The 27,121-nt window shown below is 43.0% G+C and overlaps 1 protein-coding gene across 1 annotated transcript in view; it reads left to right on the forward strand.

The window, feature by feature from the left end:
• The first annotated feature begins 5,907 nt into the window (after positions 1-5,907).
• The window catches only part of SEMA5B (semaphorin 5B), a 506,709-nt gene continuing 485,495 nt past the window's right edge, over positions 5,908-27,121 (forward strand). Inside the window, exon 1 of the mRNA XM_048484504.1 lies at positions 5,908-6,676. The gene's annotated coding sequence lies outside the window, so the exon portion shown is untranslated. The remainder of the gene's footprint in view (positions 6,677-27,121) is intronic.

Consider the following 27,121-nt stretch of genomic DNA (forward strand, 5'->3'; position numbering starts at 1 on the left):
AAGAAAGAGAATGGAGGTTTCGTTCTGCCATCACAAATTGAAGGTCAATAAGGAATTGCTGGGAAAAACAAATAATTGGGAAATTACCTCCTCTACAATAGTATAAGAATATACCTGAATGGGTTAATTTCCCATCCTCTTGTCTTCCTTTTAAAAAAACAAACTTACTGTCAACAGTACTTAGCATACAGTGCAACAGGAGAACTATAAATATACTCAGTCCTCATCGGGCCATTTGACATATATGTATGTTGTTTGATTTGTGTATGTGTTAATTGCCACCAAGTCCCTTCTAATTTATGGTGACCCTTTCAATTAATGACCTCCAAAATGTCCTATTGTTAACGGCCTTGCTCAGGTCTTACAAACGGGGGAAGCTAGCTTTCTTCACAAAGTAGTATGACTTGGAAGACCCCTGAGCCTGAAGACATCAATTACTATTTCAGTGGCTGACCCTGTTTTACTACCCCATTGACAGGCATTCAACCACAAAGGTTGCTATTAGAGGGAAAGGGTGGGGACCTGCAATAAAATTTGCAATTTTCTCCACAGCAAACTTTTCTAAGACTTAGAAGTAGTGACAGATTCTTCTGGGATTTTCTGGCCTTAGAATAGGCCCAGTTGCATTACCCAGACCCTGAACTTCAGGAACTTTTGAGTTCCTTGTTTCTCAAGTTTCCCATAGGCTAAATGTGAGTGACAAAGATGTTTGTGTGCCTCTTGAGGCCTAGACTTGCACTGAGTGCTAGAAAAGTTTGGGAAACAGCAATTCAACTCCTTACTTTGGTGGGTTTGCAGTATCCCCCTAATAATTTTCTTTATACCTGGGGTTTCTTCTTGACATGGTTTCTCCCTCTGTTTTGTAGGTGCTGCCATTTTGCTAATATCATCATCAATACAGAAACAGTTTAGGATTAACAGGAACCAATTGAAGGTCTGGAAAAAATGTGGGGAGTAAACAAACAATTATGAAATTTCTCATACAGCACAATGGTGCAACACTGCTGAGCTCTCGAGTTAGATGATAGATTTCTGCATACGTAGCCAACCCTTAACTGTGAGAGCAATAATGTTCTACTGAGAAGCAGGAGCCTACTAACTGAACCCTAAACGTGAGTGGTAGGATGCAAAACAGGCACCTTTTTGTCAGTGCCTTACAGGAGAATCTGGCTGCGTTTGTGTGAACTGGCATGAAATATCTTAGTAAACAAAAGTAGTTTGTAGCTGTGCTGGTCCTGAACCAAAATCCAAAACGAAATCACAATCCATATAACGCTTTTTATTAGGACCAACCAAAATGACTCAAAAGAGCATGTAAGCTTTCATGTTCTCCAGAACTCTAAATCAGACTGGATGTTACAAAATAAAAAAGACATGGGGTGGGGGGTGGGGAATAGAAATTTCAAATCATGGTCTGAAGCCACACAATACCTTGGCCCAGGCCAGCAGCCTGCAGGTAAACAACGTTCTTTTAACAGAGATTTAATGTGAGGAACTGCCACTGGCCAAAGTGAAAGTTTTTTAATGGCAGGGAGGTCAATATTACCTTTCTGGTTAAGACAGTCCCCCCCCTCCAAACCATTGGCAATCCTTCTGCTCTAATGTACGGGATGTGGAGGAGTAGGGTTACCAACAGCTTGAAGGGCAAAAATGTGCTGTCTATTAATGAGACATTCATTACCAGCTGATTTTATTTACTGTGAAAAGCTTCAGCTTTCTATTTCTACAGATTAAGTGTCTATTAAGGGGGCAGGACATCCCCCTGTCCCCATTTCTGTAGGCAACCTTATTAGTGACTTTGAAATCCTAAACTTGTCTACTCAGAATCCTCCTCACCTCTACACAGTGAGATTTACTCTTAGTCAAATGTCTGTATGAAAGCAGTAAACTTTTGATAGTTTCAGGGGAAAATCTGCAAAAGATAAATGAACTGTCTCTGCTGCCCAAAGAAACCAGGAAACATACAAAAGAACCCTGAATTCACATTTGTGCCCTTTAAATGGCAAGGCTTGCAAAAACCGTTTAAAATAACACACCACAAATACGTTACAGCCTAATGCACTCATTTTGTTATATTATTTGTACTAGTTATCTAGGTCATAATAGGTCTTTTTAACTGGCTGCTGAAAGCAGCATTAGGAAACTACAGATAATAGCTCAAGAACACAGCAGAAGTGTACCCATGGATATATTCAAGAATTTTATTTTGCTGGGAAAAAAAGCTCAATGGCCCATTACCCACGGAACACTTACCTTGAGGCAGTTCTCTGCGCACTGGGCTTGCAGAGGGCTTGCCTCACCTTTTTCTGTTTACACATGAGCAGGCAGCCCAGTCCCTGCCCCTACCCCTGCCCCTGCCCCTGCCCCGCAGTCACTTGCTGAAGCCTCAAAGGGACTCTGTTCCTTCTGAGTTTTTTTAAAGTCTGCCCATCAGCAGCTTTAAAGGCACAGATCTCATCATCACATCAGGGAGTCTCAACCATAGAGCAGATATTCTCTCTCCCCACCTCTCCACACACACTCTCTTTCTCTCTCTCTGGCTACTGCTACGGTCAAAAAAAGAGAAGAGAGAGGCTTGTCTGAAATAAAGTTTTAAAACCCCTCCCAATCATTGGGAGGGTGGAAGCAGTGCAGGGGAGGTGGGGTGAAGCCCTGTTTGTATTGTGCCTTGCAAAAGCCCTCTCTGTTGTTTTATACTGAGAGATCAAGATATCGATCGCTGATATATGCACTTATGTGCACTTAGAGGAGTAGGAAGGAACCAACAGCGGGTGGGGGGGCTCAAGGAGAAGGCGTGCAAAGAGACACAAGGGCGTGGGATGGCTGATTGTGGGTGGAGGGAACATATCCGGGGCAAAGCTGTGCTGATTGGCAAATCTCCCTGTTCTGGTGGCTAAACAAAATTAAATTGGAGCTAGAAGAGGGAAGGGGGGCGGTGAAAGCAGGGTTTGAGGAAATACATCCGTATTGAAACTACTCAAAACCTGCAGTTTAAAGCTGGGCCTAGGCGAGCTGAGCCAGCATCAAACAGGCCCATGCCACTCCCAAACAACACGAGGAGTTCAGGGGCAGGGCAAGCCTGGCTGGCTGGCGTTCAACTGTGCCCATGCCCCAAGTTTCATGTGGAGTTTGGGGGCAGGCCCCACCGGCTAACATTCAACTGTGCCCCTTCTCTGAACTCCATGGCGAGTTTGGAGGTGGGGTGCAGTTGTGAGGGCTTTGGTCACATAAGGAGAAGACAACGCACAGGAAAAGGCAGTAATACTAGGAAAAATAGAATGCAGGAGGAAAAGAAGTCCTAACTTGAGATGGATTGATTCAATAAAGGAAGTCACAGCCTTCAGTTTGCAAGACCTGAACAAGGAACCTCTTTTTGGAAGGACTGTCATAAGTTGGAAGCATCCACACATGGTTTTACCAGAGGCTTGGAAGCACTCTTTTGGGGGTGGGGGGATCCTCTACCCTCAGGAAGTCCTTCCTTTCTGCCCCCCAACTGGTAGAAAATCATTGGGGGACATCCCAATGCACTGATCTCACTCCCTGTAAACCCAGAAGTTATATCAGCACAATGCCAGAGGACACTGGGGTAGCTCTAGCATTTGGGAAAAGCTGTACGGGAAACTCAATGGTAAAACCTAGACAAGCCTACAATAAAATGGATATCTACACATTATCAGCAATACCATTATGTCATTGGCAAGGGATCCCACTGGTGAGAACACTTTGAATGTACACAGTGATGGAGAAATTTCAGATTCCAACAAGGGGCTCAAATTAAAACTCAGGACTTCAAAGAAAAAGATTATTATTTGTAATTAGAACTACAGCAAGAGATTCTTGGACTATACCCTGTTCAAAACAAAGACCCAAGTAAAATTGTAACTTCACTCTCCATTTCCTCCTGCCCTCGCCCTTCCACGTGCTCCATGCTCTCCACTTGTTGCATCCTGGTCCGGACTAGATGACTAATGGAGGGCATGGAGCATGTGGAGGAGAGGGGCAGGAGGAAATGATTGCGTTATGATTTTACATAGGTCTTTATATGGAACATAATGTATATAGTTATATACATTCTCTCTTATAGTCAAAATGATTTGTCTTGTTGCCACATATACTATCCAATGATTTTGTTAGAAATCACTAATGCTCATCTGACCTTTAGCAAAGCAACATTACTCTTTAATAGTTTCTTACCACATAACTCAGAACTAACAGTTTTAGAGTACTTCCTTTTTTTGTTTCAGCCGTCTGGACTGGAATGAGACGAGTCTAAACTTACTTTTGCTGTTTTAGCATGTTTTCCAGCTAAGCTCAGCACAGAGGTTACTAAAATTTCAGCTGCCCATACCAAACAAGAACAGGACACAAAACAATGCCAACTCTGGTCAACCAAAATTCAGTAAAAGAGAGATCATTGGCAGATTCTGATAGAAATAGTCTGAAAGTGAACAAAATTTGACGTATTGATGTCACTACCAAATCTAGATGAATTAGAAGAACACATTTAAACTATGGAGTTTCCATGACTTCAGTAAAAGTTTCAGTTAGGTGCATTAAGTGTTTTAGCCATACAGCCAAATTGTGTTTAGTGAGAACCAAGTCCCGCTGTGTTTGGTAGAATACCATTCTGCTATTTGCCGAGGCAAAGTTCATCACATACATCCATTGTCAGCATCATCATCACACCATAAATATTTTAAATGTCTGCAAAAGTCCCACCTGGGCTTACCCACTTTGTAAAAACATTTGACAGGGGCCAGGAAAGGTATGGTAGTGGTAGTCCTATGTTGGGCACCCCAAGTCTAGTCTAACACTATAACCACTATGCCCATTGAAGTAATTTTTTAAGTATTTCTAAATTTGAAAACATTTTTAAATGCCTGCAAGAGAAAAAAAAGTTACCCTTTTTTGCATGCTTCTGAGAATATCTTTTCAAAAAAGTGTTAAGAATGCGGACCACAAGGCTTTGCGCTCCAAAGTTTATTTGCCAACCGGTGGGGTGGGGTGTAAAATACCATAGGCCCTATTAAGAACTCCAGGGGCAAGCAACAGCAACCCACATCGGCTGCGACTTGACATTACTTCCCACCACCAAAACAGTGTAGCCAAACTTGCAAATAAAGGCAGCCATGCAAAAGAGTGTAGCCTTTAGCAACGCTCAAACACACCTACCTGGAAGTAAATTCCATCGAAATAAGTGGGACTTACTTCCAGGTGCTTTAAAATCCCATGGCAAGGTTGCCCTTCTAGTTGGCAACCTACGTTTGTATGCTAGTTTCCCAGCGCCCTCTAGCACGATGCTCAGAGCAAGTAACCACTTTTCCCTCGGCTGCAACTGTTTTTGAGATTGCACATGGGGCACAATTGCTTTACTGAGGCCCCAGCAAGTTCGAGGGCTTTCCTTCGAAGCGTCTCTTTAAAAGCGTCCAGCCATCTCCAAGTTTGCATTGGCAAAACCGCACTCCGAGAGAAGAGTTTCTTTCATTAATCCCTTACTGCCCTCTACGGTTCAAGTTGCTCTTGCAGGGAAGTCTCGGGCGCTCTCCTTTGCAACACAGACCACCTGCGCATGCACTTAAAGACCAGAAAGGGAGTGGATAGGTTGGGAGACAGGCAAAAGATCCACGTTGGCTGTTTCTCTTGAGGGCGATCGCACAGGCAGGTTTGTGCGGCGTTCAAGTTTCCAGACGCTGCAACTCCCCAGCATTTCCAGTCTCACCTCGCCGTCCCTTTCTTCGCTTAAGCACTCTTCCCTCCGCCAGTTCAATCCGGTTTCCCAGAAGGGACCCCTCGCGCGGCCAGTTCTGGTTTGAATAACGCTACACATCTTAAGGAGTTAAATCAAATGCATATTCCCTAGTCACCTCCCCCATTTCTTTGTGTTTCTGTCCTTCGCAGCTCACCCCAAGCGTCGATCGCCCTTGTGTGCCTCCGTTATTCTTTCAATGCGCGGTCTTGCATGGGTGCAAAATAGCAATCCACGCGCCCGGTAAAAAAAAAAGGGGGGGCATGCTCTATAAACGACAGCTCAAAGAGACCAGAAGCGTTAACAACTACAGGTGAAGGTGTAATTGGGGAGCGCAACTGATGCAAAAGATGCATCATCCCAGCTAAAATCAGACAAAGGGCGAACGTCGAAGTCAGGAATGTTTAAAGAGCTTCGGAATTGTTCCTCCCCGCACACGCGCCGGCTGCTTTTCGCCAAAGGCTCCCCTACGCCTGTTTTGTGGGTGGGGAGCCGCATTCCGCCGAGCGCCCGCGTTAACTCTGCATAGGTTAGTTGCCATCAGCGCGGAGTGGGGTTGCCATTGCCAGCCCCTTGAGCCCTCTCGCTCCCGCCTTCCCTTCCCCTCTCTCCGTCGTCTCCACCTCCTCCTCCCCTTCGGGTGGAAAAAGGGTTGAAGCGTTTCTGATAGGAGCCTGGGCTAGCAAGGAGAGGGGGAGACTGGAAGGCTCCAGTGGAAACTCCGAGGCGGCTGCAGATTGCAGGGGATCCTGCTTGCTTTGCTGTGGGGGGTTCCTGGACGGTTGGAGAGGCGTCCAAGATCGTGGGACTTCTGCGGAGTGGTGCTTTTTTTCCCGGTGGGATCTTCTACACTCTGTTGTATCCGGAACGGGCAAGATCATGAGCGTGTGAATGGCTGCACCGCCGCCGTCCAGCACGCATCACAAAAGGGTAAGTGCGACAACTTCCACCATGATTGGTGGCAGGCAGGCAGGCAGGCAGGCGAGGGGGAAGCCTTGAATCTCTCCTCCCGCCCATGTGGAGGAGGAAGTTGCAAAGTGTAGGAACTTGAGTTTGAGGGTGGGAGAAACAGCGTGAGTGCCGGGGATGAAGGATGGAGAAGCAAAGGGGAGACTTGGAAGAGACGGCGATGATCACTGCTTGGCTATTGTACGATTTCTCCTTCGGAGTTAGTCGCCAGAAACAAAAGCACAGAGAATTGGCCGCGGGGTGTGTGTGTGTGATTTTTTTTTGTTTTAGCGGGAGGCATTTTCGTCTAGGCGTGCAATGGACTCTAGGTCCCCTTCCCGTAGTCTGGTAGGGCTTAGAAAAAGACTTGGGGTCGCTCCCTCCCCAGCACTCCAGATTCCGGAGGAGAAATTAACCAAGAGCTTGCTTAGCGCTGCCTGATCCTGTTAAAATCTCTTTCTCCCTAAATCGGTGTCGGAAGCAAAAATAAAAAATAAAATAAAAGGTAGCTTGGGGATCCAGCAGGGTGGGATGCCTGAGGGGCCGTTTGAGAAGCAAAAGATATTAATATTACTCTCTCCCCCTTTTTTTGTTCAGATGGTAATTTGCCTTTGTGGTAGGGGTGGCCCATTAACTTTCCGCTCACGTCCTGATGAAGATCAAAAGCGGAGGGGAAAGAGAGAGGGAAGGAAGGAAGCTTTGCATGGCTCTGTGGTTTCATGCATTGTTGGAAATAAGGGTGGGGGGGAGATCCAGCGAGGGGAGAAATCCCAATTCCGAACAAAATCTGAGTAGATGCCGGACGTGCCCCGACCTTCCTGGCCTCTAGGCACACATTTCAAAAGTTGTTGGTTTCCATTTCTGAGCCGGTCCACTTGCTGCGTTTGGTGTGTGTTGCTCATTCAAGGCGCTGGCGGGAGAACCTTTTGAACCGGCTGACAGCTCCAGTCTTGCAGCAAAACAAGGTGGTTGTTCTTGAAACTTGCCTGATTTGAGGAGAGATGGGTGGGGGAGGTAGGCAGAGCCGAGTGTTAGCTGCCGGCGCAGGTTTCTATGCAACTTGGACTTCTAAAATTCATTTCCCCCAATTAAGCAAACACAACCTCATCTCCCCCTCAGGTTTGAAACCAGAATCTCAGCTTTTGTAACTCTTTACTTTCTTGTGCAGAATGAAAGCTGCATCCCAAATTTTACTTTCGGGAAAAAAAGTTCTTTCCCAAAGATCTGATTTTGATTGAAAGGTGAAGCTTTCTTTTTCTCAAATTACTCCTCCCCACTTCTGTGTAGTGAGCAGTGACTGATTTGTGGGATTGATTCCTGCAGGCAGGAAAGAGAGAATCTCAGCTGAATGAGCCTGTAGTTTGAATAAGAACTGCAGTTTTTCTTTGCTTTTCTTTCTAAATATTTGGTTATTCAATGGCCTGTGATGGGGGGAGGGGGACTGGAAGAAAGGGAGTGTTGATGGCTCCAGTGACCTTTGAAAAATCAGCATTGTTGATGAAGTGTACCTATCAAAGCTGTTCATAGAAGAGTTAACGATTTTGTCTCTGTGTGTCTTATCTGTAAGGCAGCTAAGGAAAAATTATTCTTATCAAACTGCAGAAAGGAAGCAGGGTGGGAGGCAAACAGTTCTGCTGGTATTTAACCAAATTACTCAGGGTTTTAAAATAGCTGTTTCTTCTTACAACATCTCCTTGAATCCTGCATTTATTTCCTTCTGACTTCTCCAACTAAAACTTTTCCTCCCTCTTTCAGAACTGAGTGTATGATTGATAACCTCTGCAAAGCAACAGAGCAACATCATTGGAGGCTAAGCATTGAGCCTAAAAGTATGTTAGAAGAGAAGTGTTAAAGAATTCCAGTGGGTTCCTGCTATTGAGGAGGGAGTCCATTTAATATTTATTGTCCTACCAGGCCTTTAGTAGGTTGGGGAAAGGTAGCATGTCTTCAGATGAGCACCTGTCCTATGCTAACAACAACAACAAGGTCTTGAGAGGACTGGAAAAAGGGCACACATTTGTTTTCTTCATACCTTTCTTCATATGCATTTAAGTAGGAGTGAGGAAGAAAAAGGGGTTGTTCAGAAGTTATTTTTTCTACTGTAGGCTGGAAGCTGTTAAGAGTGCTTAGTAGTCTTGTATTTTAGGCTTATTTTTTTGTTAGAACCTAAGCAATATCCCTTGTTTGAGAGAATCCCAGTTCCATGGAACTTGATAGAGTGGATGCTACAGCTCTGTAGGGTCCCAAGTCTTGGAATTTTCATAAAAGCTTCTGTCTTCCACATGTGTGTATGTGTGTGTTTGTGTCATGTCTACAGTGTGGGCCTACAGAAAACCTGGTGAAGAACAGACTTGGAGAGGTTGAATTAAGTAACAAAAGACAAGGTTCTTCGTTGGACCCCAGCATTTGCTTAATCACTGCGTTCCTTCAAGCAGCCTTGAGGCTGTTTGTCACTGTGACTGAAAGCAGAGAGACTGAGCTTAAGAGATCCTCCTTTGTAATGTTGTGTTTGTGGCACTCCAGTGTGCCTTGCAGATGGGGGTGGCAACACCTAACATATGTTTGTGCATCCATACATCATTTGCGTTAGTGCGGCAGTATGCAAGCATGTTCTTGTATATCTTAGGTATATTACAATGTGGCAGCCATATTCACACTTCAGAATTTCTGGAAAGACATCTCTTTTCCTGGATCTCATGTTTACTGTGTGTGAGAAGTTTTACTGAGGGGGTTGTAGTTGAGAGGCAGTTCAATTCTGGAGAGAGCTTTGTATATGTATATGTCTTATTTTAGTCTTTTACGAGTGGAGGGATGTTGCCCAGCAAGAGCTGAAATAAAAAGGACAGGGATAAATTGCCCAACTGTTTGTCCCCAAAGTATCCTAGATTGAACTTCCTGAACTCTTGAGGGGGGAGGCACCCAGTTATGTTGGAAGGGGTGAGCTAGACCAGTGGAGCATCTGCAGGATGTTCTCTACCAAAGTTTTCCTGGTCAAAATGTTGCTTTCATAGAACATGATTTCTGTAAATTTGGAAGTAGCCGAACTTCCAAATACAAGCTTTTTGTACAGGAAGAACTGGCTGCGGCTTGTGTAATTGACAGTCTTTTTTTTTTTTTTACAAATTACACCTAGTTGTTGTTGCATGAGATGAATGATTGATGTCCCTAGCTCAGTGGTGGCGAACCTATGGTAGCACTCAGCACCCTCTCTGTGGGCATGCTGGGCTCGATTATTAGCATTAAACCTAAGACCTAGTTTTGGGAAAGAAGTGTAGGTAACCCTGTTAAGCTCTGTTAAACGCTACTGATTTTCATGCAAAGAACTAAAGTGCAATCCTTTACCTGGGAGTAAGCTCGGTTGCTGGCAATGGGGCTTGCTTCTGAGTAAACCCTCCTAGGGTTGTGATTCATCCGTTGGAAGAGTTGCACGGTTGCTTCAAAGCAAAGCCACCAACTACCACCAAGCTTACTCCTGAGTAACGCATGCCTTGGAGCCAACCGGTTTTAATGAACTAAAACCTCAGCATTCAGGTTAAATTGCCGTGTTGGCACTTTGCGATAAATAAGTGGGTTTTGGGTTGCAATTTGGGCACTTGGTCTCAAAAAGGTTCGCTATCACTGCCCAGCTGTTGGTATCTTCCAGCTATGTAGCTAGGTGAATTTTACCATATCTCAACATCCAATCAAACATCTTCAGGGTAGAGGAATCATGAAATGTGGTAACGTTTTGTCTTGCATATGACCGGAATCATGTTTGTAGTTGGTGAACTTTTTTTAAAGCAGTAGATTTGGTGTAGATTATTATCTGTAGTTGCAGAAACTTATTTACTGGGGCAGTGAACTCTATGTGGAGAATCCAGTAGTGTTTTTTCTCTGAGTTTTTAGAAGGACATTGGTTGTATGTATGCACTGAAGAGATTTAGACCTAGTTAATCTTAATCTTATGCGAGAGTTGATACTGGCAAGACTGGAGAAGGGGTTCCTGGGGGTGGGGGACTGACAAGATTTCAGTGGTCTTGTTGACTTTTGGGTACCATGGAGCCGCCTGGCAAATTATTTGGCTTTATATAAAGTTGGTGTTGGGCCAGAGTGGTGTGAAGACGGATTCAAAGGGAAACATTTCTCTGGAGGTACCCGGCAGCCCTGGGTATGGGTAATGAGATATGACTGAAGCAGGCTTTGCTCATTTAGTTCCTGTTATGGGGTAATTTGTTCAAGCCTGTAGTGAAGTCCATAGGGAATCTGTGAAACAGTGAGGTATGAGACCACAGTATAACCGGGGTGTGTGTGTGTGTGTGTGTGTGTGTGTGTGTGTGGCACAGTGACTGAATTTTTTTCTGCTGAGAAAAAGACAGTACCATCTTGCCACCAAGTTTTAGATATGTAACCCCTAGATCTTTATAACAGTGACTTATTTCTCTTCACCTTCCTGTTTCTGTATCGTCTATTAGGGTTATATGATTATTTTATATGTATATGTTTCTCTGGGAAAAAAACAGTGAAAAGGTTTTTGTTTTAATTTTAGAGTCTAGACTGTTGACGTTGCTTGGCAAAAGGGGGCAGCATCAAACAGTGCCTTACACTTCATGTGTATATACTTGCTCAAACAGTGAGTGATATATGCTATCCTACACCATTAGCTAATATTTTTGAGTGATCCGACTGAGGTAACACTTTCTGTTTTAGCTGTATTGCTCATCTGAGTAAACATTGTATGAGGAAGACATGTATTGTGTTGTGATCCAAGAGAATTTACAGGACAGTTTCCTTATGCTGCATCAGCTCATAGCAAGTTTAGATGTGTCATGAATGTGTTTTGAGCTAAAATTAATACTATATGGTTTCAGGCCAAGTTTTAATTAAAAAAAACCCACTTAATATCTTAAGCCAAGAGAGATTCCATGTGGCAACCATTTGAAATCCTCTTTATTTGTAATGGCCTGCAATACCGATCAGTTTTCAATATGCTAAAGTGATCCAGATCCTAAACGTTCTGGTGAAAGTGCATTGTAGAATCAAGCCCTCCATTTGGTCTGTTCATAAAAATTTTTCACATTATTTTCATCATTCCTTTTCACATTAGAAAGAGGAATGAACGTTTTGTTCTTTTTGTCCTTTGCTTCTTTTGAGAACTCATTTAATTCAGCCTAGCAGGATGTTATTGATCAGGCACACAGAATTTTCTCTCTCTCTCAAAGTGCATTAAAATATTTAACTCCCTCCTTTCCAACAAAGTTGGAACAGACTCTATTCTAATTGTGAAGGAACACAATGATACAAACAACTTGAATACTTAAAATGTTGGGAGGGGTGGATAACAAAAATATATGAAAGTACATCTATACTGTTGCATACTTTATACTGAACTTTGGTAAACTTTGGATCAGCTGTATTGTATGGTTTTCCCCCAAATAGAGATAGAGAGACAATAGCTTTTCAAAATATTTACAGAAATATGTTTTTAGATTTCACATCCTGAAAAAGAGATCCTAAGTCAATACAGGTGATCTGCTTTCATTTTTTAAGTTTTGTTTTTAGTGAAATAAAAATACATATTTGAATTTAAATTGATAGTATGCCTTTAATTTTTATCTGATGCTTATTTTGAGTTCCTTTATACCCGTCTGATCCAAAGCCCATTCGTTTCCGGCAAGTGTGATTCTAATTTATTCTACTGACTTGCTTGAGAATCAGACTTCAGTGATGGAAACATTTGTCATGAGTTGAATTTAAAAGCTATGGTTGAACTTAAACTGAAGATACCTATTTAATTGATATTTTATTATAAGAAATCAACAGGTTTGATTTACTTTCCCTGACTTGGATGGTCCAGGCCAGGGGTCTGCAACCTGCGGCTCTCCAGATGTTCATGGACTACAAATCCTATCAGCCCAATTGGCCATGCTGGCAGGGGCTGATGGGAATTGTAGTCCATGAACATCTGGATAGCCGCAGGTTGCAAATCCCTGGTCCAGGCTAACCTTGCCAGATCTCACAAGTTAAGCCAGGTCAGCCCTAGTTAATACTTGGATGGGAGACCACCAAGGAATACCAGGGTTATTATGCAGAAGGTGGCAATGGCAAACCACTTCTGTTAGCCTCCTGCCTTGAAAACACACAGGGGTTACCAAAAGTCAGCTACACATTTCTTAGGCATAATTTGGACAATAGAAGGATTGAGAAGACCCTTGTTCTTCTGATGTGCTATTTGCACGAACAGAGCATTTTTTTTTCAAATCTCCAAAGTCTAATTTGTTGTTCATTCCAGAGTTTATTCACGAGAGCCAGTGTGGTGCAGTAATTAGAGTGTCACACTAGGATCTGGGAGAATCAGGTTTGAATTCCTGCCTGCTGTGGAAGCTTGCTGAGTGAATTTTGGGCCAGTCACACTCAGCCTAACCTACCCCATAGGGTGGTTGTTATAAAGATAAGCAGTAAAGAGAGGCACTATGCAGACAAACTTTGGTCCCCTTTGGAGAAAAAGGGACATAAATAAAGTAAATAAATAAAATAGTTATCATTATCACAGACTGTCCCAGAAGCTGCTAATTATTACATTACAGTGCATAAGTCCTAGGTAGGAGACCTAGAAGTGGGAGACCAGCACTGAATTCATACCGATTCGGTATGGCTCCATAGAGTGAACCCAATTCTGCTTGGCATACTTGGTGGTAACCTTAAGTGTTTGCTGACATAATGGTGATATTAACCTTTGTAATACCGTTAATTATTCTTTTCAAGTGCCAAAGTGGCTGCAGTCACATAGCAGTTTTGGCATTTGAAAAGGCTCAGGGGAACAAGAGCACCTGCACTGTAGACCCAAACCTTGTGACATTTTTAAATCACTCTAAATTGGTGGTGGTATCCATGTGTTGGACCCATGAATGCTGTCATGTCTAACAGTTCAATCCAGATGTGGGGAGCACTGATGTGGCTGGGTACAGTGTGATGGAGGAGGTGCTGCAGTGCTACCAAAGGTGATTGGAATGGTGTGGAAAGGAGAGAAATAAAAAAACTCTCCTACAGCCTGAATCACGCCATTGGAGAAATAGGCTTATTCCTTATTTTTGTGTGGTGTAAGTCTGCAGGCTCAAAGGGCAGCGTTCTCAGGCTGGAATGCTGGTGGAAGCCAACTAAAGTCAACTCCACCCCCAGAAATGCCCCAATCCCCCTCCTCCCTGTTGGCATTGGTTGGACACCAGTGTAGCTCCCCAGCAGTGCCTACGTATGGGTCCGTCCTGGTGGAGGGGGCAAACGTGCCACTCTCTAATGCCACTTCTGCCCCCCCCCCCTGGATTGGGCTGTAAGTTTGATCCTTACAGGTTCTTTTATGTGGTAAGAATTACCCTAACAGTTCCTGAATCTTTTTCAGTGCAGTTTGTATTACCTTCCTGTGGAAAATGAAGACTTTGGATCTTTTGTGCAAAAAATGGAAATGCAAGAACCTTACATCATCATGTTGGAAATACCAGTTTCAGGTTTTCCTGCTTGGGAGATGTGCTGATTCCAATTCAGGGACAACTTTTGGAACAAGCCGAGGAAGATTGAGTGTATGTTGTTTGCACAACCTGTGTCATTATGTTCGTGTAATCTTGCAATTGTTATTTCTAAAAAATTTCATGAGTACAAAGGCTTATCTTTTCCCCTTATTTCATTCGACAACAAGAATATGGATATGACAAAGTTTCCTGTGTTATGGACAGGAAACACAATGAGACACATTAGGATTTGGAGCCAAGCCTCCTAAGTCTATCACATGAACACATGAAGGAGACTTATACTGAATCAGACCATTGGTTCAACAGGGTTAGTATTCTCTACTCAGACTGGCCCTGGCTCTTCAGCATCTCCAGCAGAGGTCTTTCACAACCCTACTCCCTAGTCCTTTTCACTTGGAGATGCCAGCAATGTCTGGGACCTTCTGGATACCAAGCACAGGCTTTTTCACAGAACCCTAGCCCCTCCCTATTCTTAAGTCCAGTGGTCTGGTCTGATTCTTGTTTCAAAGAAATTTGAAACTAGATGGTTCATGGAACTAGATATAAATTGCAGAAATTTGTGTTGGTAGGCTCCGAAAGCAAAGGCCTTAAGCAGTATATAGGCTCTTGCAAGTCTTTGAAGCTATATAGCATTCTAATTTTCATTATCCTGATTTACTACCCAGGTGCCTCTCAAAGGTATTGCAGTGTGGTGTGGTGCCCTTACGGTTATCATTTATCATGGTGCGAGGACTGCATTCTGGTCCACAAAGGCTGGCTGGAATTTCAAACACAGTACCTGTTGTTAATTTGTTTCCAGTCCCTCTGAGCAAAAAACCCAGCTCTGCGGCAAGCAAACCCCTGATCCTGTACGTTGCGAGTCAGTGCAAGCTTTACCACTGGAATGTGGCAAACATCAACATTATATCCTTCCCTCAAGGTAGACAGTACTATCCCAGACATGAATTTTAACTTGATTCTCTGCCTTTTTTATTTTCTGCAGATGGCTATTCACAGACTACATTGCAAAGCAAGCTGGGGCAGCCTCCAAGAAATACCAGGGGTGTGATGTGGAGGCAGGCAATGGCAAATCACCTCCAAATGTCTCTTGCCTAGAAAACCCCATAGGGTTGCCACAAATCAGCTGTGATTTGATGGCACAAAAAATGCCCCTCCTCATACATGCAGATGACCTGTTCCTGCTGTCTCTTACCCACTTTGATTTAAGTGTTATCTAAATGTAGCAATTTCTGCAAAGATGAAGTTTTAAGTATGATGATGGTTTGAGGGAAAAGGCCTTGTAAATTTCAATGGCATGTTGATATCCCCATTGATTAGTGCAGCAATTTTACGTGTCTATTTTTGATTGCTACTGTTCTGAAATTGCTCCAAACCAAGGGTATGGCACAGTTCTTATACAGTGCTGTAATGATGGAATCAAGGTATACATGGAGACTGCCCAATATGTCTTTTTAAGGAAGATTTTGGCTTAGCATGGGTCCCTTCTGAGAGCTGAACTTGGCTTCCTCTCTATTAGGGTACATGTGTATGTTGCCTTGATTAACTAATTGCTTAAGAGAAGAGAGTTTGGATTTATATCCCCCCTTTCTCTCCTGTAGGAGTCTCAAAGGGGCTTACAATCTCCTTGCCCTTCCCCCCTCACAACAAACACCCTGGGAAGTAGGTGGGGCTGAGAGAGTTCCAAAAAGCTGTGACTAGCCCAAGGTCACCTAGCTGGCTTGTGTGGGAATGCACAGGCTAATCTGAATTCCCCAGATAAGCCTCCACAGCTCAAGCGGCAGAGCGGGGAATCAAACCCGGTTCCTCCAGATTAGAATGCACCTGCTCTTAGCCACTACACCACTGCTGCGTTGTTAATTCTTAAGCACTGCTATTCTTAAGCACAAGAATAGTCCGCTGGCCATCTCTCGAGGCAATGCCTCACCCTGCAATATTCTGCCTCTGTTTCTGGCTACAACATGATTCTTCATCAGTGTTCTTTACCAGCTAATTCCCAGGGCATTATCCTGGATGGTTCTGAACTTTTAGGGTCCTGCCTTTGCTAAGTATGCCACATCCATCTCCAATTTTTCCTCATGGTTTGGTTTGATCAGGAGGCAAACCTTGATTCCTTAGCCAACCTTGGCCCAGGTCCAGTAGTGGAGAAAATTATTTTTCTTCTAGCCTTTGTAGATCTGCATGCACCGGCATAACTTCATTGTTTGCATTGGTTGCCATGAGAATTCGTGCGAAAGTCGTGCTTGGGGCCTAATTTGTGTTTTGAGGCCAGGCTCTCTTTTGATCCTTATTAATTTTCATATAATCTGTTTTTATTATTAACTTCCTAACCCTTTAAGAATTAAATTAAGATTGTAACAGACTTTTGCCGTACACAATAAATTTTTATTATTACTTACCACCCTAAGCTACAAACATCTGAAAGCTGTGCAAGTGGGTGGGTGGGAGCTATTTCAAAGAGAAGTCAGAAGTTTCCCAAGTGTTACATAACAACACAAAGCAATATCTAGTAAATATCATCCTAGATGGACTATTCTTACCTGTTGACGAAACAGCAAGGCATCTGAGTGGTGTACAGTAGGCATGGATCCACCAGAGTGTTTCTGTGGACAGAATGAATTTTGCCTTTAGAGCATGATTTTCTTATCTCTCTCCCATACAGTAGCCCAAAGAGACCCCTAAAGCAGCTTTGGATGACACCTGCATTGTAGTAGAAGTGGGGAGGTGAGAATGTTGAACTCCTTGGGTAAAAAGACTGGAAAAGAGGGTCTGTTCCTTTTTATAGAGCTCCAATAACTTCAACTCCCTACTGAGTATAAGGTATCACATCTTCATGTGAATTCCAACTTGGCAGCTTCTTGATACAGTCACCTTTTGAAACTCTGCTCAAGCTCTGCAATTTTAATGTCTGTCATTGAACATAGAGATTGAAATGTTCCCCACGGGTTTCTGAACATTTCTACTTTTAATGTCTGATTTACGTCCATTTATTCTCCTTTGTAGAGTTTATCTAGTTCTCCTAATTAAATGACAGAAAGTTATTACTGGTACATTGCTGCATATATCATATTGGAGGATGTTTGGATGAATGAGCCCTTTCAGCTGCTGGATGTTCTGATAGTGTCCCTTCTTACGGGTACAGAGGTTATTGCATTGGTTGAACCTTGGGTTTGTATCTCCATTGAGTGGTTTATTTTTGCTAGTTTTCACTTGCTTCAGGTTCTGTTGTCTGCAAACAAGGACCCTACCTGAAGTTCTGTGAAAAAAAAATCATCTTCCAGGCGAGGGTGAAGAAGACTCAGTTGAATGTTTGAATGGTCTACATTGAAAAATATTGTTTGATATTAAATTGGATATCATAAAGATCTGTATTTTCATAAGCAAGTTGTTATTTGTGACTGTGTCCAGTGAAGAATCAATGTGCTTGTATGAGTTAGCCTCAAGGATTCACGGTTAAGACCTGATTTGGGCCAATTTCCTGTTTTGTTTTTACAATGGATTGTTTTCAGAAAAAAACTCTTGAGAGAGAGATGTGCACATCATCATGGTTTTGTGCCTCTCACGTCTGTTTTGTGTGATTATTGGTGGGCAAGCAAGACAAAGGAGAAGCCGTGAATCAGGTGGCAATTGGAAAATACTTAACCTTGTTATCCATTGGGAATAGGCAAAGGCAGCTTGAGGACAGTTATTTCGGTGGGGCTTGTGTGACATAAATTGAAGTGTATTGAGTTTACACAGCAGTAGATGTGAACGGAGCCTAAATTCAGTGATAAATTTGGACACTTACCGGTAAGTAGTTTTCTGCAAGAAAAATTAAAATGTTGCTGTGATGCCTCATTTATTTCCTCATCAAAATGAGCTGATGGAGCTTAAGTGAGCCATAGTCAATGTGAACAGAGTGTCCTCCACATTCAGGCCCAATCTACATACGCAGCCGTCTGCATGATAAAACTGTTCCTAGAGTGTACTGCATCAGACTGCAGGAAAGGAAGCTGTGTTTATGTGACGTGTCCCATGAAAAGACCATCTAGGCTTACCCTTTTTGGCCTGTCATCTCCTTTCCTGTAGGTAGGAAGTCAAACAGTTTGTGTTCTATCATGCAGTCTGCCACCTGCAATCTGAACAGGTACAGGAACAGTTTTCCCACATCATCAGCTTTCTGTGCTAGGCCTTGGAAGTAGACAAGCAATCAGGGCCAGATCTGCATTTCTTTTTAAGGGGACAAAAGTATAAAATGACACCCCTTTTATGTAATAGAATTTTCTTTATATAAGTTGATTATATGCATATATAATGAACAACTATTTTAAATGAGGTAATAAATTATGTTGGCCTCTATGAACTTCTTATGAATGATTACATTTTAACATTATTATATCTACCTATAGTGACTGAATAGCCCCTCAACCTCTCTGCACACTTAAAACCAAATTCTGCAAGAAAGTTTTGTAGCCTAGCCTTTTCCTGGATATTTTTAAAAAATAAAGCGCACATAATTTTGACAAGGGGAAACACCAAACACATCTCATGCTCCTTCTCAGCCTGATAAAGTACAGCCCAAGAAAAACTTTATCTTGAAGTTATTCTGCTACAAGCTAAAATGACTACACTGAAATTACTGTACTTCAGTCACTGGAAAAGACTTGCTGGAAAAGACTGTAATTCTAGGAAACGTTGAAGATAGTAGAAAAAGAGGAAAATCCACCATGAGATGGATTGACACCATGAAAGATGCCATGGCCCTTGGTTTACGTGGCCTGAACAAGGCTTTTAATGAGATGATGTTTTGGAGATCATTTATTAATAAGTCAGAAGTGAACTGTTGTACATAATGCATGCGAACAGGCCCTCTGTCCCCTCCCTCGCCTTTTCCCCAAGGTGTAAAATCAGGCTCTTTGTGGAAGGCCAAGCCTATCAAATGAGGGGGCACGTCCTTTGGCAAAGCAAGCCTAACACAGCTCCCAGTTTAAAGTGGCAAGGGGGATTGGCAAGAGGAGAGCCTATCTTCTTCTCTTCTACCCTACTGGGCACCTGGCTGTGTCTCAGCAGAGCTCCAGGCAGGGGCTGGGAAGGAGGGTGTGTATCAGGCATTTAAACTGTTAATGATCATCAGCCCTGTGAGTGTTTAGAATGCACCCCAATCCCACTCAGAAGTCTTGCATGCCCAAATCCTATCCTGTGCAGTCCTTGAAAGGGGGAGGGGGTAGACAAGGAATTAGAAGGTCCTGCAGGTGCAAGAGTGGAGTCAGCCTCGGCCAGAGGAAGGAGTGAGATTAGCGAGGCCAAGGAAGAAGAAGAAAGAGGAATTTGGATTTATATCCCCTCTTCACACAGCCCCCCACACAAACATCCGGTGAGGTAGGTGGGACTGAGAAAGCTCCAAAGAACTGTGACTAGCCCAAGGTCCCCCAGCTGGCATAGCACAAGCTAATCTGGTTCCCCAAATAAGCCTCCGCAGCTCAAGTTGCAGAGCGTGGAATCAAACCCAGTTCTCCAAATTAGAGGGCACCTGCTCTTAACTACTACTACATGCTGGCTACCTCAGGGTCTGTGTCCCCAGCTGCACAGACCTTGATAGAACATCTCCTCAGGAACTTTTAGCTCCCCTCCTCTTCTATTACCATAGTCTTGCCTTATCAATGACTGCAGTGCCCCTGTCATGGGGTCTTCCTCCCTCTCCCTCTCTCTCCCTTCCTCCCACCTTCTAGCAGATACCTAATCAGGGGAATGGGGAGCATACTGCAGAATGAGACATCTCTGTGGGGCAGTTAACTTCCCCCCACTTCCTAGCAGCAGCCTAATCGAGGGAATGGGGTGCATGAGCTGCAGTATGAGCCATCTCTACTGTGCAGTTGAGACTTCTCCACCTCCTAGCACCAGCCTAATCAGGAGAACAGGGTATGCATGCTGCAGAATGACCCCTTTTTTCAAAGCAGTTGAGCTTATCCCACCTCCCACTGCTGCCCCCTCTCTGTCTTGAATAGTCTGCCCTTCTCGCGCCCCTAGATCTGGCCCTGAGAGCCAGAGTTTTTTGGTTGTCATACATCTGTTGCTTTATATTTATGTCAGGGCAGATAGGCCATACTTCACAAATCTGCTGACATGCTTTGATCTTGTGCCAAAAGCTGATTTATGTAGATAATTAAACTAACGCTTTATTCGGAAATTTAATGAAGTGGTGAGTGATGCTCAAAATCTTACAACAAAGATTGTTGCCATGTACTGAATGAGAAATATGTGATGTTTTAGCTGAATTCAGAAAAGGAAGAGGCACCAGAGACCATATTGCAAATTTATGTTGGTTACTGGAGCATAAGAGAATTTCAGAAGAAAATCAGCTTGTGTTTCATAGATTACAGCTTTTGACTATTTGGATCATGAGGAGCTATGATTGGATTTAAAAGAAATGGGCGTATCTCAACATCTCATTGTTTTGATATGTGCACCTGTACCTCTGGACCCCAAGAGATTAATGTTAGGACAGAATGAGAAACTGAATGGTTTCCAGTTGTCAAATTTGTTCCATCTCCAAATCTCTTCAGTCTGTATGTAGAACATATAAGGAAAGGTGAATTAGATTTTGATGAAGGTTGAGTGAAAATTGGGAAGAGGAACATTAATAATTTGATATATGCTGATGATGAAGAAGAAGAGTTTGGATTTATATCCCCCCTTTCTCTCCTGCAGGAGACTCAAAGGGGCTTACTCCTTGCCCTTCCCCCCCTCACAACAAACACTCTGTGAGGTGGGTGGGGCTGAGAGAGCTCTGAGAAGCTGTGACTAGTCCAAGGTCACCCAGCTGACGTGTGTGGGAGTGCACAGGCTAATCTGAATTCCCCAGATAAGCCTCCACAGCTCAGGCGGCAGAGCTGGGAATCAAACGCAGTTCCTCCAGATTAGATACACAAGCTCTTAATCTCCTATGCCACTGCATTACTGGCAGAAAATGAGAGAAGATTTGAGACAACTATTGCTGGAAGGTGAAGGAGGAAGTACCAAAGCAGGACTACAGCTGAATATGAAGAAGACAAAAGTAATGACTACTCAGTTTTATGGTGGAGAATGTTGAAGTCACTCTATTCCTTGGCTCCATCATCAACCAAAAGGGAGACTGCAACAAAGAAATCAGGAGATTGAGACTAGGAAGGGCAGCTATGCAGGAGCTAGAAGAGTATAAGGATATGTCACTGGCAACCAAGATCGAGCTAATTCATGCTGTAATATTCCCTATTACTATGTATGAGTGTGAAAGCTGGACAATTAAGAATGCTAATAGAAAGAAAGTAGATTCCTTTGAAATATGGAAGAGAATGTTATGGATACTGTGGACCTCCAAGAAACCAAACCCCCAAATATGTGGGTTCAAGCCTGAACAGTCCCTAGAAGCTAAAATAACTAAACCGAGGCTGTTGTACTTTATTTATATTATGAGAAAGCAAGAGTCAACTGGAAAAGACAATAATAAGGCAGCAGGAAAAAAGGAAGATCCCAACATGAGATGAATTGACTCTATAAAGGAAACCACAGCCCTCCGTTTGTAAGATCCAAGCGAGGCTATTAACAATAGCACGTTTGGAAGGACATTGATTCATAGGGTTTCCATGAGTCAGAAGCGACTTGACAGCATTTAACATATGCAGTATTACCTTTTGGTTGCTAGGGTGTGGATTTATTAATCATTTGCTAAGCAGGTATTACGTGATTCTCCTCACCCTATCTGGAACTTTTGCAGAAAATGACAAAGTGGTTTTACGAAGCTGTTGGGTCGTTTTTGAATTCAGAAAAAAAACTGATGTTTTATTAGGTTTAAGTCTTTTGCGCATAACTTTCAGGATATCTTTCTTGGGAGGTTATCTTACTAGCTCTATTCTATATTTACTTATGGCTCGATGTTAAAAAAAATGCATTGCAAAAGTGTTTTGTTCCTTGTAATGTGTCTTTTGAAATACTGAATTATCATACGTTTGGAATGAGCTATTTGTTCCTCTGTATCTATGAGTTACCTTGTGAACTCGGGCATCTCTGCATTGCCTTTGAGAATTATGAGTCCATTATAGGCCCGCAATGTTAGCAGCACTTTGTTTTCTTTAAATTTCTTCTTCATATTTATTGATTCTGCATTTGGACACAATTTTCTCAATAATGATGGTACCACTGAGAAAAGCTGGAGCAAGTTAATTTGCCAAGGTCTGAATATAATGTGCTTCCTTCAGTCTGTGACTGAGAATAGTTGCAGTGGTATGGATCAAGTGCAACGATGTTCACAATTTTGAAATAATAAAATAACTGGGATGTAATGTTCCTTCTGCTTGCTCTTTGAAGAATAGTATCTGGGATCCAAGCTCTGAGACTTATCTGTGAGTGGAATATATTTTGGTGCATGTTTGTGGGAGGGATTTTCTTGTGGGAGTGGTCCTTGTGCTTTACGCAGTGCTGCTCTGATAGGTCTATGTGCTTAAGAGGAAGGTTTTGAGATACTAATGCTGGGAAGAAGAAAAAGAGGAGGTGGTTTTTATATGTTGCTTTTCTCTACCTTAAGGAATCTCAAGGTGGCGGGCAGCCCCATCCAGATAGAGGCAGGGGAGTATGGTAATTGAGGAAGGTGTGGCTGCATTGCAGATGTGCCTCCTCCTATCAGGTTCCCCAGTGGCACAGGTAGGAGGATACCTGCAAACATCTTTTTGCTCCCAAGAAACCCCGCAGGGGAAAGGAACTTGCACAACAAAAATCGTGACACAAGTTCAAGGCCAGCCACGTCATCATTCTGGGGCTGAAAGCCCAGTGGAAGCCGTCTGCAGTTGGCTCCACCCCTGGGCCAGCTCCTGGAATGTCCCCTCCCTCAACATTATGCAATTCCATGCCAGATGAACAGTTCAGGCATCCACACTTTTGGGTGCGGGTGCCATGGAGCACTGCAGCACCTCCCCAGAGATGTGGGTGCCCTCTCCACTGGAGGGGATCAGAGGAGAATCTTGGGAGGGCAGGAGGGGGCTCTTTCTCCACGCACACCTTTCTGGGGAAAGAAAAGCGAGGGGTGATCAACTTGAGTGGCAAGTTGATGGGTGAAGTAATCAAAACTAATGCTTGACCCTTAACCTTAATGGACTAGGCCAGTGGTGGCGAATCTATGGCACGGGTGCCAGAGGTGGCACTCAGCACCCTCTCTGTGGGCACGCTGGGCTCGATTATTAGCATTAAACCTAAGACCTAGTTTTGGGGAAGAAGTGTAGGTAACCCTGTTAAGCTCTGTTAAACGCCACTGATTTTCATGCAATCCCTTTCATGCAATCCACAAATTTTCATGCAACTAAAGTGCAATCCTTTACCTGGGAGTAAGCTTGGTTGCTGGCAATGGGGCTTGCTTCTGAGTAAACCCTCCTAGGGTCGTGATTCATCTGTTGGAAGAGTTGCACAGTTGCTCCAAAGCAAAGCCACCGACTACCACCAAGCTTACTCCTGAGTAACGCACGCCTCGGAGCCAACCGTTTTTTATGAACTAACACCTCAGCATTCAGGTTAAATTGCCGTGTTGGCACTTTGCGATGAATAAGTGGGTTTTGGGTTGCAATTTGGGCACTTGGTCTCAAAAAGGTTCGCTATCACTGGACTAGGCCAATGAGTGTCTTAATCATGCCTGCAAAACAATAAGAATGTAAATATGGTGGTCATTAGAGAGATATTAGTCAGAGGAAGAAGTTTTCAGTTAGTACAATACTGGCAAAAACACTTGGGGCAAATATATTAACCAGGCCTTTCCTTTAGTAGTGTGGATAGTCCAGGAGATGGAAATGCTGTCCAAGGCAGAGGCATTGTTTTATCTTAATCCCTTTAGGAAGAGTGTGAGGCAGGTATTTTGCAAGGCAGATATTAGGCGTGGGCAAGTCCAGACAATCCCTTTAAAATTCAAAATTTTCTTCAAGCCAAGCATGCCAAGGCCAGTAAGACTGGGGGCAGGGACAAGGCCAGGGAGAATGCGCTCTTTCCCTGGCCTTGTCTCTGCCCTCAATGTCTTGCTTGCCTCAGCACAGCGGCACTCACATGGAGGAGAGTTAGCAGGATTTTAAAGGAACCGTGCCTTTAATATTCACCTTACTTTCCTCCATCTGAGTGGTGCTGAGGCTGGCAAGACACTGTGAATGGAGACAAGGCCAGAACGGAACTCGTTCTCCCTGGCTTTGTCCCTCCCCTCAGTGTCTTGCCAGGTTTGGTGCACTCAGCTTGAAGAAAGGTTTGCTGAATATTAATGGGCCTAACACTGATTATTATTTTTTGCGAGGGGGCATGGCGGGGTGGTTTGGTCAGGGACTGGGCACAGCTGGGGGTGGTGCGATGCCTTGGGCAACTTTTTCAAAACTACGTCCCAGGGAAGGGTAGACACTCCAGTCAACACAAACCCATGTTGCATCCAGTGGGGGATTCACCCCCCCCCCATTTGGCTCTTACAATCACAATCTCTTTCTCTCCCCACAGAGGCAACTTGTGAGGTAGGTGGGACGGAGATAGAACAGACAGTAGCCCAAGGCCACCCAGTAGGCTTCATGTGGAAGAGTGGAGAATTAAACCTAATTCTCCAGATTAGCATCCACTGCTCTTAACCATTACACCATGCTGGCTGTCAAGGAGAGAGGAAAACAACCCCAGTGTGCAACCAGCAAGTGTCATTAAATCCTGGCCATTATATTTTACATCATAGACCTCTAAATGTCAGGCTTGGTTTGAAAAGTGCAAATCTGGCACCTGATTTGATAAGCGATAAGGGCATCTTAATAGTAATTTTTCACTCAGTTTTCAAAACACCCATGTGTATTCATAGAAACACTGGGGAGAATTTAAGAGCTAGCAGTGTGGGGGGAAACCCGTCTTAATTTTGAAAAAGTAATTACGCATAATATCCTTATTTTTACAGAGGTTTCCTATCCATGGGAGTGAACAGAACTTGCTTGCTGTAGTGTGAAACTGCCGGCCACTTAAAAAGCTCATCAGATAACGCCCTGCTTCTAGTTCGTGTCATGTTTTTTATTCTCTCAAATAATTGTAATGGATTATGTGGGCGATTTTGAGGCTTATTTTAACTATACATGATTTTTGCTGCCATTTTCTTCCCATCTAATACTATTTCATTATATTTATGCAAATTGGGTTTGTGTGGCCTAAGAATATTCCCAAGATATGGTGAGTCAGACAGAAGCTGGAAGATGCTTTCTTCTTCTTCTCTCAAATAATTATATTGGATTATGTGGGTGATTTTCAGTCTTTTAAACTATACATAATTTCCCCCCCTTACATCTAGTAATATTTAATTACGATCACACACATTGAGGTTGTTTGTCCTAAGAGTTTTCCCCAGATATGGTGAGACAGACAGAGGCTTGTTTCTGAATGGTCCTTTATTCTCTTCATTTATATCTCAGGCAGACTATTTTCTCAGTCAACAAAAACACATTTTACATTCCTGAAGAGATTGTACTATGTTTGGTGGCAAGGGGTAGATGATGTGTCCAAAAGCTGCCTCACATCAAAAATCACATCAAAAATTACAAATCCATATACCAGTTCTGTTGTCCAGTCCACATCTTTCCAGCTTACTCACAAGAATATCATGGGGCACCTTGTCAAAGGCCTTACTAAAATCAAGATATTCTACTTCCACAGCGTTCCCTTCATGTACCAAGTTTGTAACTCTATCAAAAAATGAGATAAGATTAGTCTGGCATTACTTGTTTTTGAGAAACCCATGTTGATTTTCAGTGATCACATTATTCCTTTCCAAGTTCTTAAAAACTGTCTCTTTAATGATCTGCTCTAGAATCTTTCCTGGTATTGATGTCAGGCTGACTGGGCAGTAGTTGTTTGGGTCCTTAATGAAAACTCTTGTTAATAAAAACTCTAGGATCCAGTGTTTGTGCTGCACATTTCTGTTTTTGGCTTGGTGATGCACTACAGTACCATTATAGCTAAATAAATATCCGAGATCATTCAGGAAGTATTGTATTGGAAAAGATGGATTGGCAAATTATAAAGAAACTTAACTGTCAGTCAAAAAGATTAGAAGACACTGAAATATGCCTCAAGATCAGAAGGTCGTAATCTGGAGAAGAAGAGGTCTACTCAATATGCAGTTTTGCTTTTCTTGCCAATGCAGTGGGGAACTATAAGGTGTGTGTGAGAGAGAAAGAGATAGACAGATGTTTCTAAGAAGGTTGATACTGATTTGAAAGAAATTCAACTTTCTGTGGTGTATACATAACAATTTCTTCGTTCCAATGGAGCTACAGTTCAAAACAGTTTTGAAGAAACTGAAAAAAAATTAAAAACCTGTTTATCGGAGATGAAAATGTGTAGATATGTATACACATTCATTTTTTAAAGTGCCTTTAGCTCTTGGAAAACTGTTCCAAGCCTAACCTGAAAAATTTGGGGGATTCAGATTTGTCTCTTATAGGCCAAAAGCAAATGCATTCAGGTGACTATTTTTAGAAATAATATCTGTTGAAATCTTGATGTGATGTCAGTTCACATCTAAGGTTGAAGTTGGGGGGTATAACTTGGGACTTTTTTTGGTGTGTTGACAGCCTCTAATTACAGTAGAATTAGATAATTTAAGCATCTTCTGTTTGTTTCCACCTGTAAAGTTAACACTCCTCTCAGCTATACTGAGCTGACAGGCATAATTAAAAAACCAATAGATCTTGAAAAATTGCATGCTTATCAGAGGCAGCCTAACCAGTTGAAAAATGGTGCCACGGTAAATTTGCCATTGAGAGACAGCACGAAATACATTTGGTAGAATGCTTCATATGTGGCTTTGAAATGTGCTTTTCTCATGGCCAGCTCCTGGAACAGATTATAATGATAGTAGGAAGGACTTCACTGGGGGACTGATGTGACTAGATATATTTTACACAAAACTTTCTGGCTTCCTTCACAAAGT

The sequence above is a fragment of the Sphaerodactylus townsendi genome, linkage group LG02 (genome assembly GCF_021028975.2).
Source record: "Sphaerodactylus townsendi isolate TG3544 linkage group LG02, MPM_Stown_v2.3, whole genome shotgun sequence".
In the NCBI taxonomy this organism is placed as follows: Eukaryota; Metazoa; Chordata; class Lepidosauria; order Squamata; family Sphaerodactylidae; genus Sphaerodactylus; species Sphaerodactylus townsendi.